Raw genomic sequence first — 16,649 nt, forward strand, 5'->3', positions numbered from 1 at the left:
GTCATATGACTACTATAGGTTACTGGGCAACGCACATTTGTTTACAGGACTTTAACTGTGCGAACACGCCTCTTAACAACAGGCATTTGTATACAGGACTTCAACCGGAAAGACACGCTACAAGGAAACTGGCAACCATGCACAAAACTGGTATCACGTGACCCCAGTTGGCGACACGGACTGCTATTCGAGGAAATTTCATGATATATTATACAAGATGTGTGGCAATGTATTGATGTATTTATTTATTACCTTGTGTTATTTTTCGTGTGATCCTCATTGTTAGTTTTATGCAATTGCTAGCAGTTTAAATGTATATCTAGTCAAATTAGATGCGGTATTGGAAATGACGTATGGATGAGGGGAGGTACGTAAAAGCAGGGGAGTGTATTTTCATTATAAATTGGAGGTGTATGACATTAAGTGTTAGCCATGACTAAGGACAGGTCTGCTGTCTGAAACGCGTAGGCTGGTGTCGTCCTTCTGAGTGGAAGTTTTTATTGCTATTTATGCATTGAATAAAGAAGTTATTGGAGTTTGGATCCAGGCTGGACCATGCTTTTTAATCTGATTGGATTTTTGGAATATTATCCATGTATTAATGTGCACTAATCACTATGATGTGCAGTAATATTATCCATGTATTAATGCGCACTAATCACCATGATGAACACTTCTATTATCTATTTATAAATGTGCGCTAATCACTATGATGTTCAGTAATATTATCCATGTATTAATGTGCACTAATCACTATGATGTGCAGTAATATTATCCATGTATTAATGCGCACTAATCACCATGATGAGCACTTCTATTATCCATGTATAAATGTGCGCTAATCACTATGATGTGCAGTAATATTATCCATGTATTAATGTGGACTAATCACTATGATGAGCACTTCTATTATCCACATATTAATGTGCACTAATAACTATGATGGGCACTTCTATTATATATGCATTAATATGCAGTAATCACTATGAATACCACTTCTTTTATCCATATATTAAGGTTGCAATAATCATTGACAGAGTAACTTTACAATCAAGGTATGATTGATGATGATTTATGATTTTTCTTGAGCTGAATACTATACAGAGACAGGACGGTCAAGATCTTGCAGGATCATGTAGTAATTTATAATATTCCCATCTTGTCTTTGCAAGTGTTGCTGTAAAACCTGGCACGTGACCAGCAATGGACAGACTTATAAGTCTCCCATCACAGATAGCCATGATTAAGGAAATCACTTTCCGAAACGCATAGGCAACTCACTTTGTCTCTTCTTACCCTGTGTGAATTCTTGTACCCTGGAGATGTCTCAATACATTTTTGGAAATTTTATCTTTTCCTTGCATTCCATTTAAGAAGCTGGACTTTGGTTTTGGATTGTATATTTGGAGCAAAGGTTGTCAGTGCTCACGGATCCTCAGTAGAACTACATGACCCAGCATTTCAGGTAAGCTGATATTGAACTTTGTTTTTGTTATATCACCCCATCCTACTACTTCTATTTGCTTCAAAACTCCTGGAACAACATGTCCATCTGGAACGATCTACCGGCCTTCAATCCAACTTGTTCTTTGACAAATTTTAATCTGGTTTCTGACACAATCACGCCACATAGACTTCCCTAGCTAACGGCTCTGTCCTGGGTCCCCCTACTCTTTGCCATCCTACAGCCTAGGAGAGCTCATTAAATCCCCTGGCTTTCAATAACACTCCTATGCTAATGGCAAAAAATGTATAACACTGGCACAGGCATAACATCTTTTCTAGCCAAAATTTCAGAGCATCTATCAACCATAATCTTCCTCTTCTCTTCCTGTTTTATAAAACTTAACATGGACCCATGATCTTTCCTCCACCAAGCATCCCACAATTCATGGATCTACACTCTCCCCAGTCCAAGCCTCCTGACTTGGAGTCATCTTTAACCCTACCTTATCCTTTATGGCTCAAATATAGGTATTTATTAAAACCTGCCTCTTCCATCTCAAGAATACCTCTTGCAACCTAATCCCACAGTCTACAAAATTGTTAGTACATGCCCTCATCATCTCCCCCTCGGTTAATTGTATATTCTTCTTTGTGGTCTCCCAGCTAACTCTCTTACACCTGTCCATTACCAAGTGTAATGGTAAAGTTACTGATAAAAAGTACTCTGGAGAGAGCCTTTGACAACTATTGCAACAATACTTGTATCATGCCGCTGGCTTCTTCCTATCCTGAGATATATCTGGTATATTTAACATTATTTCTTATCAAATCAGACGTAGGTGGGCACTTCCTGGTTGTGACATTAGCTCTGGGCACTGAAGCCAGACAGGACAGCATGTTTGTAATTGGTCAATCTGAAGCATGTGATATGTCATATGCTTGTGACTTGACTGAAGGTCTTTTGCCAGAGCACTAAGGACTTTCAAATAATACAGAACAGCATGTTTGTAATTATATAACCTGAAGCATGTGACAAGTTGCATGGTTGTGACATCCATCAAGGTCCTATTTTTTTTTTGCATTCCTCAACTACTGACACTCCCAACAAACCTCCTCTCGTCTCTAACTGATCTATATGGTTTCCTAAGGTTACCAGGAAGCATGGCAAATGGAGATTAGCCTGAGGGAACAAGGTAAAACATCTGCTAGCTGCTAAACACCTTAAGGTAACCGAGGGTCTAAGGGGCATAAGTAAGACCCTCCAGCGGTATAGCAAGGACATATGATTTGTGAATCTGGAAATAGTAAAAACAGAATCATTATGAGATTATGATAAATGTGCCTGTCAAGTCTGTCTGTGTCTCTGAACTTTATTACATTAAAAACTGACCCTGCTACATATCTTTTAGACCCCCTAGGGTCTGATTGATCCTACCATATACTCTTGTATAGCAGTACATGGCCTTTTTTTCAAGATCTGTTACAATGTGCTAGTGTCACATTGTAACAGATCTTCAGAAATGAAAAATTATAAAGACTCCAGGCTGTCATGGCTACAAATAGTTGCTCCCAATGACATCGTGGGGAGCGATGATCACAGCCAAGATGGCGGCGCCCACGCTCCACCAGCAGCTTTTTTGCTGGCATTTGAAAGGTTACAGTAAATCTACTATCATAAAACTACTTTCTGATGTGGCTCCCGAAGCAGATTCCCCATGCCTGCAGAAGCTGCATGCCCGTCTAGTATATGCTCCAGAAATAAACCCGCATAGACACGCCTTCATGCCCCCAGTAGACTACTTCAGATAGTAGTTTCCCGAAAAAGGCTCAGCCCGTGAGCCTTTTTAATACACCTCTTGTGGCGGCATGACGTTCCTGTATTTCCTGGTGGGGCAAGGGGTAAAATGAGAAGTTCTTAAAAGCATAATCATTTCACTGCACTTTGAAGTCCTGAAGATCAATACTGCATCCAACAAGGTGGGGTTAGGGTCAATTGAGGGTAAATAATCCAACAGGGTTATAGCAATATACAGACCAGAGGTCCTGTACATTTGGTGTCAGTGACAATTATTACTTGGAGCCTCTCTCAATGTCAACTAGGTAGGGCAATGAGTTTCCAAGGCTCTCATTGACTAAAATGTTCAGACATCCACATTGTAAAGTGTGCTGTGTGGCATTGGATAGTGTAACATTAGGCAAAAAACTAGGTTGTGGACCGGAAGCGGGCTCAAGGGCAAAACTATCTGCTAGGTACCAAAGGTTAGGCCAGATCTCACAAAGTCCAGGAGACCTGTTGCTGTGAATCTGAATAGGGCGCCATGATCTATTAGGCTGAGTACGATGTTTTTTGTGACGGATTTTGATTTGGGGAAAATAGCTCTGCTCGCTCTAGGACTCTTCTGCCCTCTACCAGGAATTTCGTAACGTAACTTGATCCATTTTGTGTGTACGAAAAGGAAAGGATGAAATCCCAACAGTCGAGGCCTGTTCTGCGTTAGGAACCTCAGTTATGACTTTTGGACGTCTGAGGTCTATACTCTATTGAACATATCTCAGACCTGCTTGTCTAGTCTATTGAGTATGTACAACAAATACATCAAGTGAAAGAAAGACAACCCTCATGTCCTTTCATGCGACAGAAATCGGGGGGCTGAGCGTGGGATTAAACTTTAAAATTGTATGGCAAGCCATGACTTGAGCGGGGAGTGACACATGCAGGACATTGGGCACATGATCGTAGTGAATCGCAGCAGAGTTCATTCCGGAGTACACCGGATCAGGGAATGTGCAGGACCAGATAAGTAAATGTGCCCCAATATCTCAGGTAAATATTAACAAGGTACCACCTATATGTTCTCTTCTTACACATATTGTAATCATAGTTGGTGCACAAGTTAACCCTGTAAGGTGCGGTTTGTGAAATAACATTGATCGAATTGGTCTTCAGTCTCCCCACACTTATTTTCAATACATCAATAGATTAGGTGGGTGCGGAGCCATCTACCGCAAGGCTTTGGCCTTCTGAGCTAAAGGGCTTCCCTTAGGAAAGTGTGCTTATGGTGCTGCCATGATTCGTTGTCAAAGACTCCTAGTAGGCAGATCTTGGGAGCTAGTGTGAAAGGGATACCTATAATGGTGGGCAATAAGGATGTCACATCTTGCCAAAAGGAATGAATTATCAGACAAGTACACACTGTATGCCAGAAGTCAGCATATGTAGATGCACATCTAAAGCAGCCAGGGGTTTGTTTCCTGCCCATTCTTTGTTATCAAGCTGGAGTCAGCTAGCATTGGTGGAGGAAAAAACAACTGAAAAGGTTTGTTGTTGGCTGACGGAGATACATACCAACTCCATTGCTTTACTGTATGGCTTATCAGACAAATGAGGAATCTGTAGCTTCCATTTCAACAAGGCAGAGGAGGGAAAGTTGTACACTTTGTCTGTTATCAGGTGGGAATATATTGTGGATATAAGGCCTCAAGGGCCTTTACCTTAGAACTCCTTTGAGAGGGATAGCTAGACAAATGGAGGGGTAGGTTATGAAACTGCAGATATGAAGGTATCTATACCTGATATACTATAACTAATATATTGCCTGTGTCTTCCTGCAACCTCTACTGGATCTTTGTGCCTTGTTGCCTTTGAGAAAGATTGTTATTGTGACACTTGTGATTACCCATTGTGACTTCTGCTTCATTTCCTGACCTCGATTCTCTGCCGCCCACCTTGACCTTCTGCTACGTTCCCGCTTCTGATCCTGTGCCGTCTGTCCTGACCTTCTGCCTGACAACAACTCTGATTCTGCCTGCTGTTTCTGTACCTCGCCTTGACCACTACCATGAAAAAGTTGGGTCTGTGGAGCGACCTGGTGGTATCCTGCCACAGCAAGTCCAACCCGATTTGCGGTGGGCTCTGGTGAAAACTGGGTGCCACTTACACCATCACTCACGGCGGTTCAGTGGGTCCCCTACCACCCATCCTGACAGTAAGATCCGGCCATAGATTCCGTCAAGGTGTCACTCCGTGAAGTAGCTGTCCTCACCACCATTGTGGCTCAGCAGTTTCCGCATATTTCAATGCAGGCCCAGCAACTTAACCATCTTATCGCTGTCATGCAGTAGTTATTGGCCGCCCAGCAGCAGCGTCCATTTCCTGCGGAACCTCCCGCTACAGCGTCTTCTGCAGAACCCAGACTGTGTTTGTCTATGCACTCCCAGTATGACGGAGATGTCAAGTTGTACAGGGGCTTCATTACCCAATGCTCAATGCACTTCGAGCTGATGCCAACACAGTTCTCCACAGTAGGCATCCGTGGTCAGCCTACTCTATGGGAAAGCCGTGTTCTGGGCCACTCCTCTCTGGAACAGGAATGACCCAGTGGCTGCAAACATCACTGCTTTTCTTGCAGAATTCTGGTCTGTCTTCGAGGAACCAGCCCAGGCATCTTCCGCTGAGACCACCCCGTTGAATTTGTAAATACGCAGTTCAATTCTGCACTCTTACCTTAGTGCCATGTTTAAGAAAGAACTGTCAAGTCGTATCAAAGATGCACTGTCTGCTCGGGATCTGCCATCTTCTCTCATTTCTCTGGCCACTTGGATAGACTTCCGGTTCTCAGAGTGTCTAGAAGAGCAGCACCTAGAACATACGCAGATCAGGACCTGTCAACTTCCCCCCTTGGCTCCAGTTTTCCAAAGACCACCACAGCTGCCCTCCTTGTCTGTTGCAGAGGAGGCCATGCAGGTGGATAAAGCTGGATAACCCAAGAGCACGCCAGATGATGACAGTAGAATCTGTGTCTCTATTGTGCCAGTCCAGAGCACTTTCTCGGAACTTGTCTACTCCATCCACAGCATATGGGAAACGCACGCACCTAGTAATTCTGGGATAAGCGTCCCTAGGTGAGAGCAAAGCTTCTCCACGTCTGAACATACCTGTCCTACTCAGCTCTGGGAATGGTAGCCAGTTTAAAGTTTCTGCCTCCCTGGATTCCGGCTCAGCAGGAAGCTTCTTGCATGCTGCCCTGATCTCCCAGCATAATCTTCTTCTGGTCCCTCTTGAGAAGCCGCTGGCTCGCTCCATCCATGCATTGATTATCACAGACTAAACAAAATCACTGTGAAGAACCGCTACCTATTGCCACTGATCACGGAACTCTTTGACCATCTACGTGGAGCCAAGGTCTTCACCAAACTTGAGTATCTTGTCTTGCTGTTTGGACTAGCTGTATTCCAGAAGTTTGTTAATGACATTTGCGGAGACCTGCTTTATAGTTGTGTTGTGGTCTACCTGGACGATATCCTGGTTTTCTCTGCTGACCTTGAGTTCAGGTTGTACAGGTTGTACAACTATTCCTCAGGCACGTAAGGACCTGAGGAATTACTATCGGCAGTTCATACCGCATTTCTCCTCTCTTGTGTCTCCTATTGTGGCACTGACCAAGAAAGACACCAATCCTAAGCACCGGCCTCTGGTGGCTGAAGATGCTTTCTCCAAGCTGAAGTTTGCTGAGTGTCTCTGCTCCTGTACTCACGTGGCCTGATATGGTGTGCCAAAATCGTTTGTTCCAGGGTTCCTGATGCAGATTTGCTAAAAAAAAAAAAGTGCAAAGTCTGACAGATAACTGACGCAGGGACTTCAGTAAATGTGGGCCAATATGATCACATATTATGAGGAATTTCTAGCGTTTTATGTATAGGGAATTATGTATTTAAATACTGTCCTCTATATGTACCTTACATTTTTCATTACAGAATGCATGACCTTTTAGCACATGCATTCTTGTGTCATGAATATTAAGAAGGTGGAAAAGAAGACTTAAGAGCCACAAGAGAAAAATCTTTCTGTTCAACAAAAGTAGCTCTATTTGCATTATAAATATTTTAAAGGAAACTCAGTTATTATTAAAGAATGCCCTTTCATTTAAGAGCTGTAATTTAGTGTGCTCGGGTTATCAGTAATACAGTGCGTGCATTGAGAACAGACTCGTGTAACAGCAGGTAGAGACGCTATACCAAGTGCATCCAATGAAATTACATTGTATGAAAAAGATTTCATGTCTTTCACTATAACAAGCAGCTATGTAATGGCAAACCAGTGTTAAATGATCGATTAAGAGACACTTTACCTGCAGCGCCATATATTATGACACATTATTAATGTAGAGGTTAATTCGCAATGGTGAATTTAACAGTCTGTTTCAGCTGTATAAAACGAAACATCCTGATATTTAGTCACACAAAAAAAAGGACAAATCCTTGAACTTAAATTGAATATTGTAGCACATTTATAACAATTGTTTTACCAGAAAGTTTCCATCTACAAAAATGACACAGATCATTTCAGACATCTACCATATTTATAGAAAGAGCACAGATGTGCATGGGTTTATCACAACATACTCGTATAGTAAACAATTTTTTAATTCTATGGTTTATAAAGACAAAATTAATTGGTTCTTTAACCTCTTTCCAACCAGGCCTTAAAAGGTTTTAATGAGCGTCACAAAGGCTGCTTAGCACTCTCGGCTAATAATTATGAAACCCCCAGAGTGACGTCACCAGGCTCTCTAGCAGGGACAAGGAAGTGAGTATCGCTGTTAATTGGCATATTTTTCAAAGTCTTTTTTTACAGGATTGATTAACGAAGATGTTAACAGGTAGGTTACATGTAACTTAAAGCGTAACTGTAAAGCTAGCGTGATTTTACCAGTTATTATATGTGATTCCCCCTTTGAAAACAAACATAACGATGCCTACTTTGTGCTGCTTACCCTTTTCTTTCCAAAGTTATGGCATTTTCTTTACTGAAAGTGTTTGACAAAAATCTTTCTCACTAGAGGTGAAGTGGGCGGAGACTAATATCTGTCAGTCTATGCCCTCAGGATGAGACCAGTTAGCTGCCCCACAGATCCCATGATGCCTTGTGTTCCCTCTAAAAGTAATTTAGCATTAAATCCATTTAGTTTCCCACAAGTAAATCTACTGATCACTGCACAGTGTACATGCAGGATGTATATGGTGACTAGCTTCCATCACATAGAGGAGCAGGGAACATGTAATAAGTGGTAGAAATCATTAATATGCCAGTTACATGCAGTCTATAGTCTTTACTGTGTGAGCACCAAGGGTTAATAGCTTATCTCCACAAAGCTGATGCTGCCGATGACAAGGTAGGGGGGAAGTGAGCAACGAGAAATGCAGTTCTGTAGAATCAAAGACTGGGATAGAGGGACTGATAGGGTACATCACTATTCTGTGCAGGAGACATCTACTTTCACTGTTCTGTACACTTCCAGCTCTGCTACATTCATTGTTACATGACCTCCCTATCTGTGAGCAGGGAGCAGCAGATCCTCCCCTCCCATGAAACCATCTGAGACACAAAGTGGAAACAAGATATGGTCTCATAAGGCTTATCAGCACATGAAGAGGAGGCAGCTATTGCAGCAATGAGGTAATCTGAGGGCAATATCAAAGAAACTATTGAATATAGGTAACAAAGATAATAGGTAAAGTTTTGTTACATCCCAAGAGCTATTTATTTGTAAAAAGAAAAAAAACACCTTTACAGTTACTCTTTAAATTGCTAACATGCGATGGTTAGTTTACTTTTGAGAAAGTCTTAAGCAAGCTGCTCTTTCACCCAGCTAAGATGTTAGCTTTGGTTTAGAGATAAAGCTAACATCAGATGTCATGAGCAAAATAGGAATTGTGGCCCATTCATAACAGCAAGTATAGGAATTAAAAGGCTATGTAGCATCCAGATACTGCTAAATATCAAGTAATTGTAAATTGTAAAAGTTTTGGCCGTTTGCTCATCTGGAACAGGTAATTCTCTTTCTCCCATTGCATAATTCATCCTTTGTCATTCCTCTGGTTAAAAATAGCACCAACAACCAGGAAAGAAGCATTAATTTCCAAGAAGAACCACTTAGAAGTTTTTGTAAGATACAAGACATGAGCAGCTACAAAGGACTTTTTTAAAGTAATAAAGGGAGAAACAGCCTTAGGCTACATTCACACGCCGTACTATGGTATGGCGGGCATACACTGGCGCCAGGGAGAGGAGAAGGGGATGAGCGCCGCTCACACCTGCCCCTCTCCATAGCAATATATGGCTGCAGAGCCGTATTACGGGAGATAGGACATATCCTATCTTTTTCCCGGCTATGTATATACGCTGTATATACATCAGCCATATATACGTCCCCCATACATTCGTGTGAATATAGCCTTAGTAAGAGTGAAAAGCTTTGTATGGCATGAAGACCTTGCGAACAGGGTCAATCCAATATCGTTTTCAGTTTCTTAGGATCCATCTATTGGCCAGTGCAGATACAATATAGCACAAGAAGGGTAATGAGGAGTACTGAGATCTGGTTAAGTCATATCAGTTGACAGACATTTTTAGTGTGTAGCAAATTGGTTGGGTAAAACAGACTGTCTTCTAGGTATGCTGAGACATGGATATGCAATAGGTCAGGGAAAATGTCAGTGAGCAAATCTTGAAACACAACAAGAGCATTGTACAGGCCAAAATGCATGACCAAGTATTCTAAGGTATTCTAAGGGCCTTTAAAGGTTTTGAAGGTAGTCTTTCACTCGTCACCTTCACATATTTATGATAGTAGGCAACTGACAGATCCAGTTTAGAGAAGATTGAATCCTTTAAAAAAAACTCTGATATCAGCAACATGGGATATTTATTCTTGACAGTAATTTTGTCCAGTTGCTGATAATCTTTGCATGGACAGAGAGATCCTTTTCTTTTTACAAAGTATTAGTCAGGACCTGTCGCCAAAGTGGATTTACAGATAAACCTCTACTCCTACTCCTAACATGACTTGTGTATCCGCTATTCCACTACAGTGTCTGTATTAGGACATAGTCAGAAGTCAGATTCATAGATCATACAATGGCATATTTGATACTTAACACTGACACCTGACACTGACACCTGAGTCTGACACTTGACACCTACATTGAATCTTTTTAAAAACTGTGGTAGCCAATGAGGACAAGAGCATAGGGAGGGGGAAATAACCAAGAATCCAGTGCATTATTTTTCACACTTGCAGAAGCTGCTGCTAAGATTTCCATTTTAAGACATGGTCAGGAGACAGAGTCAGAGTTGAGGTTGTTAACGGTAGTGCTTGCTGCAACATGCTGGTATGCATGGAGGGAGCTTAGCCGTGAGCCCTCTCCATACATCTTTTGCCATAAGCTGACATACTGTTACGTCGGTTTGCGGCAGGGGTAAGTAAATGACTTATAGCCACTGTTAATCATATGCACACTTCTTTTATCACTGAAAATTAACTGCTGCACAGTCCGTCACTGTCACTGTATATTTGTACACAGAGACCAACAGGGCAACGCCAACCTCTATATACTAGCAAAGACCAACAGGGCAGTGCCAGCCTGTGTATACTAACAGAGACGTGGCAGAGACGGGCAGCACAACAGCACAGGGACACCCTGCATCATGTATAACCATAATTGCCAGTGTCAACCCGATTTTTCAGTGTGTTTCTCCATCACAGTGTACTTGTTCGTATAATGTCTGTTCCTCTTTTTTATGAAATTCAATAAAATTTGTAAGAGTTTATTTTGACTAAACTGTTTTTAAAGTTTGCCTTTTCTCGTGCAGGTTTTGAAAGAGGCATATTGCAGAGGCAGACTAGGTCTGTTTGTAGGCACAGGGTGACTGCCAGCTCAGCTCGCAGATGTTGCTGAAGTATGGCTGGGGGAATACGAAGGAGGAGAAAGAGGCAGTTCACACCCAGGACAGCCTATCCATCTTCTGAAAAGCCTGGCTCACATGAGCCACTACATGTTCCAGTGGCTGGGCAACCAACACTGAGTTGTCCACATTGTCACCAGTGGCCACCCTGCTGAATAGTGGCTGTAAGGATAACATAACACCCTTGATTACACAGTGGTAGAAAATTAGTGAATACAGATCCTCCTGGAATACTGGAGGAGTTCCCATCATACATTTAGGTCTCAGTGGCAGAACGAGGCCAAGGACGAGGAAGTCGCCAAAACAGCAGGGGCAAAAGCACCATCTCAGAAAGGAGGGTTAGGATGGTCACCTTGTTCAATTCTCCACAAAATCAAATCCACCACTGACCCCATTGGATATGGCCCGTAGTATCAGGAAGCAGACTTTGAGTGGCCTGTCAATGATCATTCAAAGGTGAATGTGACTCAAATGGTGGATGAGTATCTGATGACACATCTATTTATAATTTCCAATTCATTTTCTGGGCTGGTAAACTGGACACATGGCCAGAGATTACCCTCTATTCCGTAGAGGTTCTGGCCTACCCTTTAGAAAATGTCTTATTAGAACATGTTTTCAGCACTATTAGGGGTTTCATCACCGATAAGAGGATCCGCTTACACACAGCCAATGTGGACATTCTTACATCAATTAACATAAAGTCTGAGATACATAATAACATGTGGGTTTGTTGGTGGAGTCAGTTTGCAAATTCTTTTGCATTTTACATCATGTATGGAAGTATGGTCAATTTTACTTCGATTTACACATAAAGAGTCCTCCCCTTTCCCCCCCATGACCTATCATACACTGCTGGCCAGATGTCAGGTAATGTTAAAAAAAGATTTAAAAGCTGTGGAATTATTCAGATGTACCACAAAGGCAGGCTTTGTATCTAAGAAAGCTAACCTAGTTCACACTCTCTCCCAAATTTAGGCAATAGCTTCTGCAGCACCTCTTGCTGTGCAATGGACTTTTTACCCTCAAGGACATCTTCACAAGAGAAGATTTTGCTGCTGAATCTTTTCTCTAGTGACTGTAAAAAGTTTGAATTGTTTTGGGAATCAAGTTTACTATGTTTTAGCTTAAACTTGTATGTTTATAAACCTCAGAAAGTAGGTGTTATTAACTCCCTGTTGCATTCCTGGGCCCTCGAACTACCTCCAGGTACGGAGGAATGGACTTCTGTGCATCGATTTTTTTCAACGCTTGGGATTAGAGATGAGCGAGCACTAAAATGCTCGGGTACTCGTTATTCGAGACAAACTTTTCCCTAAGCTCGAGTGCTCGTTTCGAGTAACGAGCCCCATTGAAGTCAATGGGAGACTCGAGCATTTTTCAAGGGGACCAAGGCTCTGCACAGGGAAGCTTGGCCAAACACCTGGGAACCTCAGAAAAGGATGGAAACACCACGGAAATGGACAGGAAACAGCAGGGGCAGCATGCATGGATGCCTCTGAGGCTGCTTAATCGCACCATTATGCCAAAATTATGGGCAACAGCATGGCCATGACAGAGTGACCGAATGAGGCTAGATAGCATCTAAAACATGCAATAATTGACCCTGACACTATAGGGGACGGCATGCAGAGGCAGCGGCAGCAGCGGCAGGCTAGAGAGTGTCATGGCAACATACCCTAAATGGACTCAGGCTTCAAACCAATGGGTGGCAGAGAGGAACCAAAGGAGGTGAGCAAGAAGCGCTCAAATAATATCGGTACATGATAAAAGTTTGCCAGTATATTTTGTGGATTACACAGCAAGCAGGGTGGCGACAAAGTTAACATGGAAGCCATGAAAACAATCCAAAATTCTGCCTGACACAGCTCGTTTGATAAGGGGACCATGTATGGAGGCAGTGAACTAGTAGTAGATTAAAGGTGCTGCAGTTAAAACTATGTTAGTTGGTTCTTGGCATGGAGCTGGCGCTCCGCTGCCAGGCGAGCTTTCGCCAATCCAAGCCCCTGTCTCTAGGCTACTCCCCAAACAGCACTTCTAAGAACCTTTTGTATAAGATCAAGTGTAGTAGCGTTCTTATAAGTTTAGGATATGGCGGGTGAGGGGAATGTAAACAGATGCGCAAGAAGCGCTGAAATAATATCCGTAAATGGTAAAAGTTTGCCAGTATATTTTGAGGATTACACAGCAGGGTGGCGACAAAGTTAACAAGTTTGTTGTGGAAGCCATGAAAACAACCCAAAATTCTGCCTGACACAGCACGTTTGATAAGGCGGCCAGGTATGGAGGCAGTGAACTAGTAGTAGATTAAAGGTGCTGCAGTTAAAACTATGTTAGTTGGTTCTTGGCATGGAGCTGGCGCTCCGCTGCCAGGCGAGCTTTCGCCAGTCCAAGCCCCTGTCTCTAGGCTACTCCCCAAACAGCACTTCTAAGAACCTTTTGTATAAGATCAAGTGTAGTAGCGTTCTTATAAGTTTAGGATATGGCGGGTGAGGGGAATGTAAACAGATGCGCAAGAAGCGCTGAAATAATATCCGTAAATGGTAAAAGTTTGCCAGTGTATTTTGTGGATAACACAGCAGGGTGGCGACAAAGTTAACAACTTTGATGTGGAATCCATGAAAACAACCCAAATTTCGGCCTGACACACCTCGTTTGATAAAGGGACGATGTATGGAGGCAGCTATATGGACGACTTTTGGAGGTAGCAATGGAGACAACGTGTGGAGGCTGCTATGGAGACAATTCAATTTGGATAGTGCCTGTATGTGGCAGTCCAAAAAAGTTTTCAAACCAGAGGAGCAGGTAGGTGGCCCTCCAGAAAAATGGAATAGATTGAGTGCCTGTATGTGGCAGTCCAAAAAACTTTTTAAACCAGAGGAGCAGGTAGGTGGCCCTCCAGAAAAATGGAATAGATTGAGTGCCTGTATGTGGCAGTCCAAAAAAGTTTTCAAACCAGAGGAGCAGGTAGGTGGCCCTACAGAAAAATGGAATAGATTGAGTGCCTGTATGTGGCAGTCCAAAAAAGTTTTCAAACCAGAGGAGCAGGTAGGTGGCCCTCCAGAAAAATGGAATAGATTGAGTGCCTGTATGTGGCAGTCCAAAAAACGTTTTAAACCAGAGGAGCAGGTAGGTGGCCCTCCAGAAAAATGGAATAGATTGAGTGCCTGTATGTGGCAGTCCAAAAAACTTTTTAAACCAGAGGAGCAGGTAGGTGGCCCTCCAGAAAAATGGAATAGATTGAGTGCCTGTATGTGGCAGTCCAAAAAAGTTTTCAAACCAGAGGAGCAGGTAGGTGGCCCTCCAGAAAAATGGAATAGATTGAGTGCCTGTATGTGGCAGTCCAAAAAAGTTTTCAAACCAGAGGAGCAGGTAGGTGGCCCTCCAGAAAAATGGAATAGATTGAGTGCCTGTATGTGGCAGTCCAAAAAAGTTTTCAAACCAGAGGAGCAGGTAGGTGGCCCTCCAGAAAAATTGAATAGATTGAGTGCCTGTATGTGGCACTCCCAAAAATTGTTTAAAACAGAGGACCGGGTCGGTGGCCCTCCATAAAAATTAAATGCATAAAGTACTATAGCTAGAGCCAGTGCGCCCTGTCAAAAAATAGCCAGTTTCCTCTGCTTTACTGTACAAAGAGGAGGAGAAGGAGGAAAATGAGGAGGAGGAGGAGTGGATAAATTATTCAGGTTGAGCTTCCTTCACCTGGTGGAGATTGGAAATTAGGAGAAATCCAGGCTTTATTCATCTTGATAAGCGTCAGCCTGTCAGCGCTGTCAGTCGACAGGCGTGTACGCTTATCGGTGATGATGCCACCAGCTGCACTGAAAACCCGCTCGGACAAGACGCTAGCGGCAGGGCAGGCAAGAACCTCCAAGGCGTACAGCGCCAGTTCGTGCCACATGTCCAGCTTTGAAACCCAGTAGTTGTAGGGAGCTGTGTGATCATTTAGGACGATGGTATGGTCAGCTACGTACTCCCTCACCATCTTTCTGTAAAGATCAGCCCTACTCTGCCGAGACTGGGGACAGGTGACAGTGTCTTGCTGGGGTGACATAAAGCTGGCAAAAGCCTTGTAAAGCGTACCCTTGCCAGTGCTGGACAAGCTGCCTGCTCGCCTACTCTCCCTCGCTACTTGTCCCGTAGAACTACGCACTCTGCCGCTAGCGCTGTCAGAAGGGAAATACTGTTTCAGCTTGTGCACCAGGGCCTGCTGGTATTCATGCATTCTCACACTCCTTTCCTCTCCAGGGATGAGAGTGGAAAGATTTTGCTTGTACCGTGGGTCCAGGAGAGTGAACACCCAGTAATCGGTGCTGGAATAAATTCTTTGAACGCGAGGGTCACGGGATAGGCAGCCTAGCATGAAATCTGCCATATGCGCCAGAGTACCAACGCGTAAGAATTCACTCCCCTCACTGGCCTGACTGTCCATTTCCTCCTCCTCCAACTCCTCCAACTCCTCTTCTTCTGCCCATACACGCTCAACAGTGAAGGACTCAAGAATGGTCCCCTCTTGTGTCTCGCCAACATTCTCCTCCTCTTCCTCCTCATCCTCCTCCACCTCCACCTCCTCCGATATGCGCTGAGAAACAGACCTAAGGGTGCTTTGGCTATCAACAAGGGAATCTTCTTCCCCCATCTCTTGTGAGGAGCGCAAAGCTTCCGACTTCATGCTGACCAGAGAGTTTTTCAACAGGCCAAGCAGCGGGATGGTGAGGCTGATGATGGCGGCATCGCCACTGACCATCTGTGTTGACTCCTCAAAGTTACTCAGCACCTGACAGATATCAGACATCCACGTCCACTCCTCATTGTAGACTTGAGGAAGCTGACTGACCTGACTACCAGTTCTGGTGGAAGTTAACATCTGGCAGTCTACAATCGCTCGGCGCTGCTGGTAAACTCTGGATAACATGGTCAGTGTTGAATTCCACCTCGTGGGCACGTCGCACAACAGTCGGTGAGCGGGCAGTTGGAGGCGGCGCTGCGCTGCCCTGAGAGTGGCAGCATCTGTGCTGGACTTCCTGAAATGCGCACAGATGCGGCGCACCTTCGTGAGCAAATCAGACAGATTGGGGTATGTCTTGAGGAAACGCTGAACTATCAGATTTAACACATGGGCCAGGCATGGCACATGTGTCAGTCTGCCGAGTTTCAGAGCCGCCACCAGGTTACGGCCGTTGTCACACACAACCATGCCTGGCTTCAGGTTCAGCGGTGCCAGCCACAGATCAGTCTGCGCCGTGATGCCCTGTAATAGTTCTTGGGCGGTGTGCCTTTTATCGCCTAGGCTCAGCAGTTTGAGCACCGCCTGCTGTCGCTTAGAGACGGCACTGCTGCTGTGCCTAGAGCTACCGACTGATGGCGCCATGCCCACGGATGGTCGTTCGGAGGAGGAGGGGTGGGAGGAGGAGGAGGCATAGTAGGCCTGAAAGACCTGGACCGAGGTAGGCCCCGC

General features: G+C 43.8%; 1 long non-coding RNA gene across 1 annotated transcript; it reads left to right on the forward strand.

Annotated features, from left to right (window-relative positions):
* Positions 1 to 1,183: 1,183 nt before the first annotated feature.
* Positions 1,184 to 12,402, forward strand: LOC140129066 (uncharacterized). The gene is made up of 3 exons (XR_011855287.1): positions 1,184 to 1,465; positions 7,926 to 8,032; positions 11,099 to 12,402. It is a non-coding gene; the product is annotated as an uncharacterized lncRNA (long non-coding RNA).
* The last annotated feature ends 4,247 nt before the right edge of the window (positions 12,403 to 16,649 follow it).

Source organism: Engystomops pustulosus, chromosome 4 (genome assembly GCF_040894005.1).
Source record: "Engystomops pustulosus chromosome 4, aEngPut4.maternal, whole genome shotgun sequence".
In the NCBI taxonomy this organism is placed as follows: domain Eukaryota; kingdom Metazoa; phylum Chordata; class Amphibia; order Anura; family Leptodactylidae; genus Engystomops; species Engystomops pustulosus.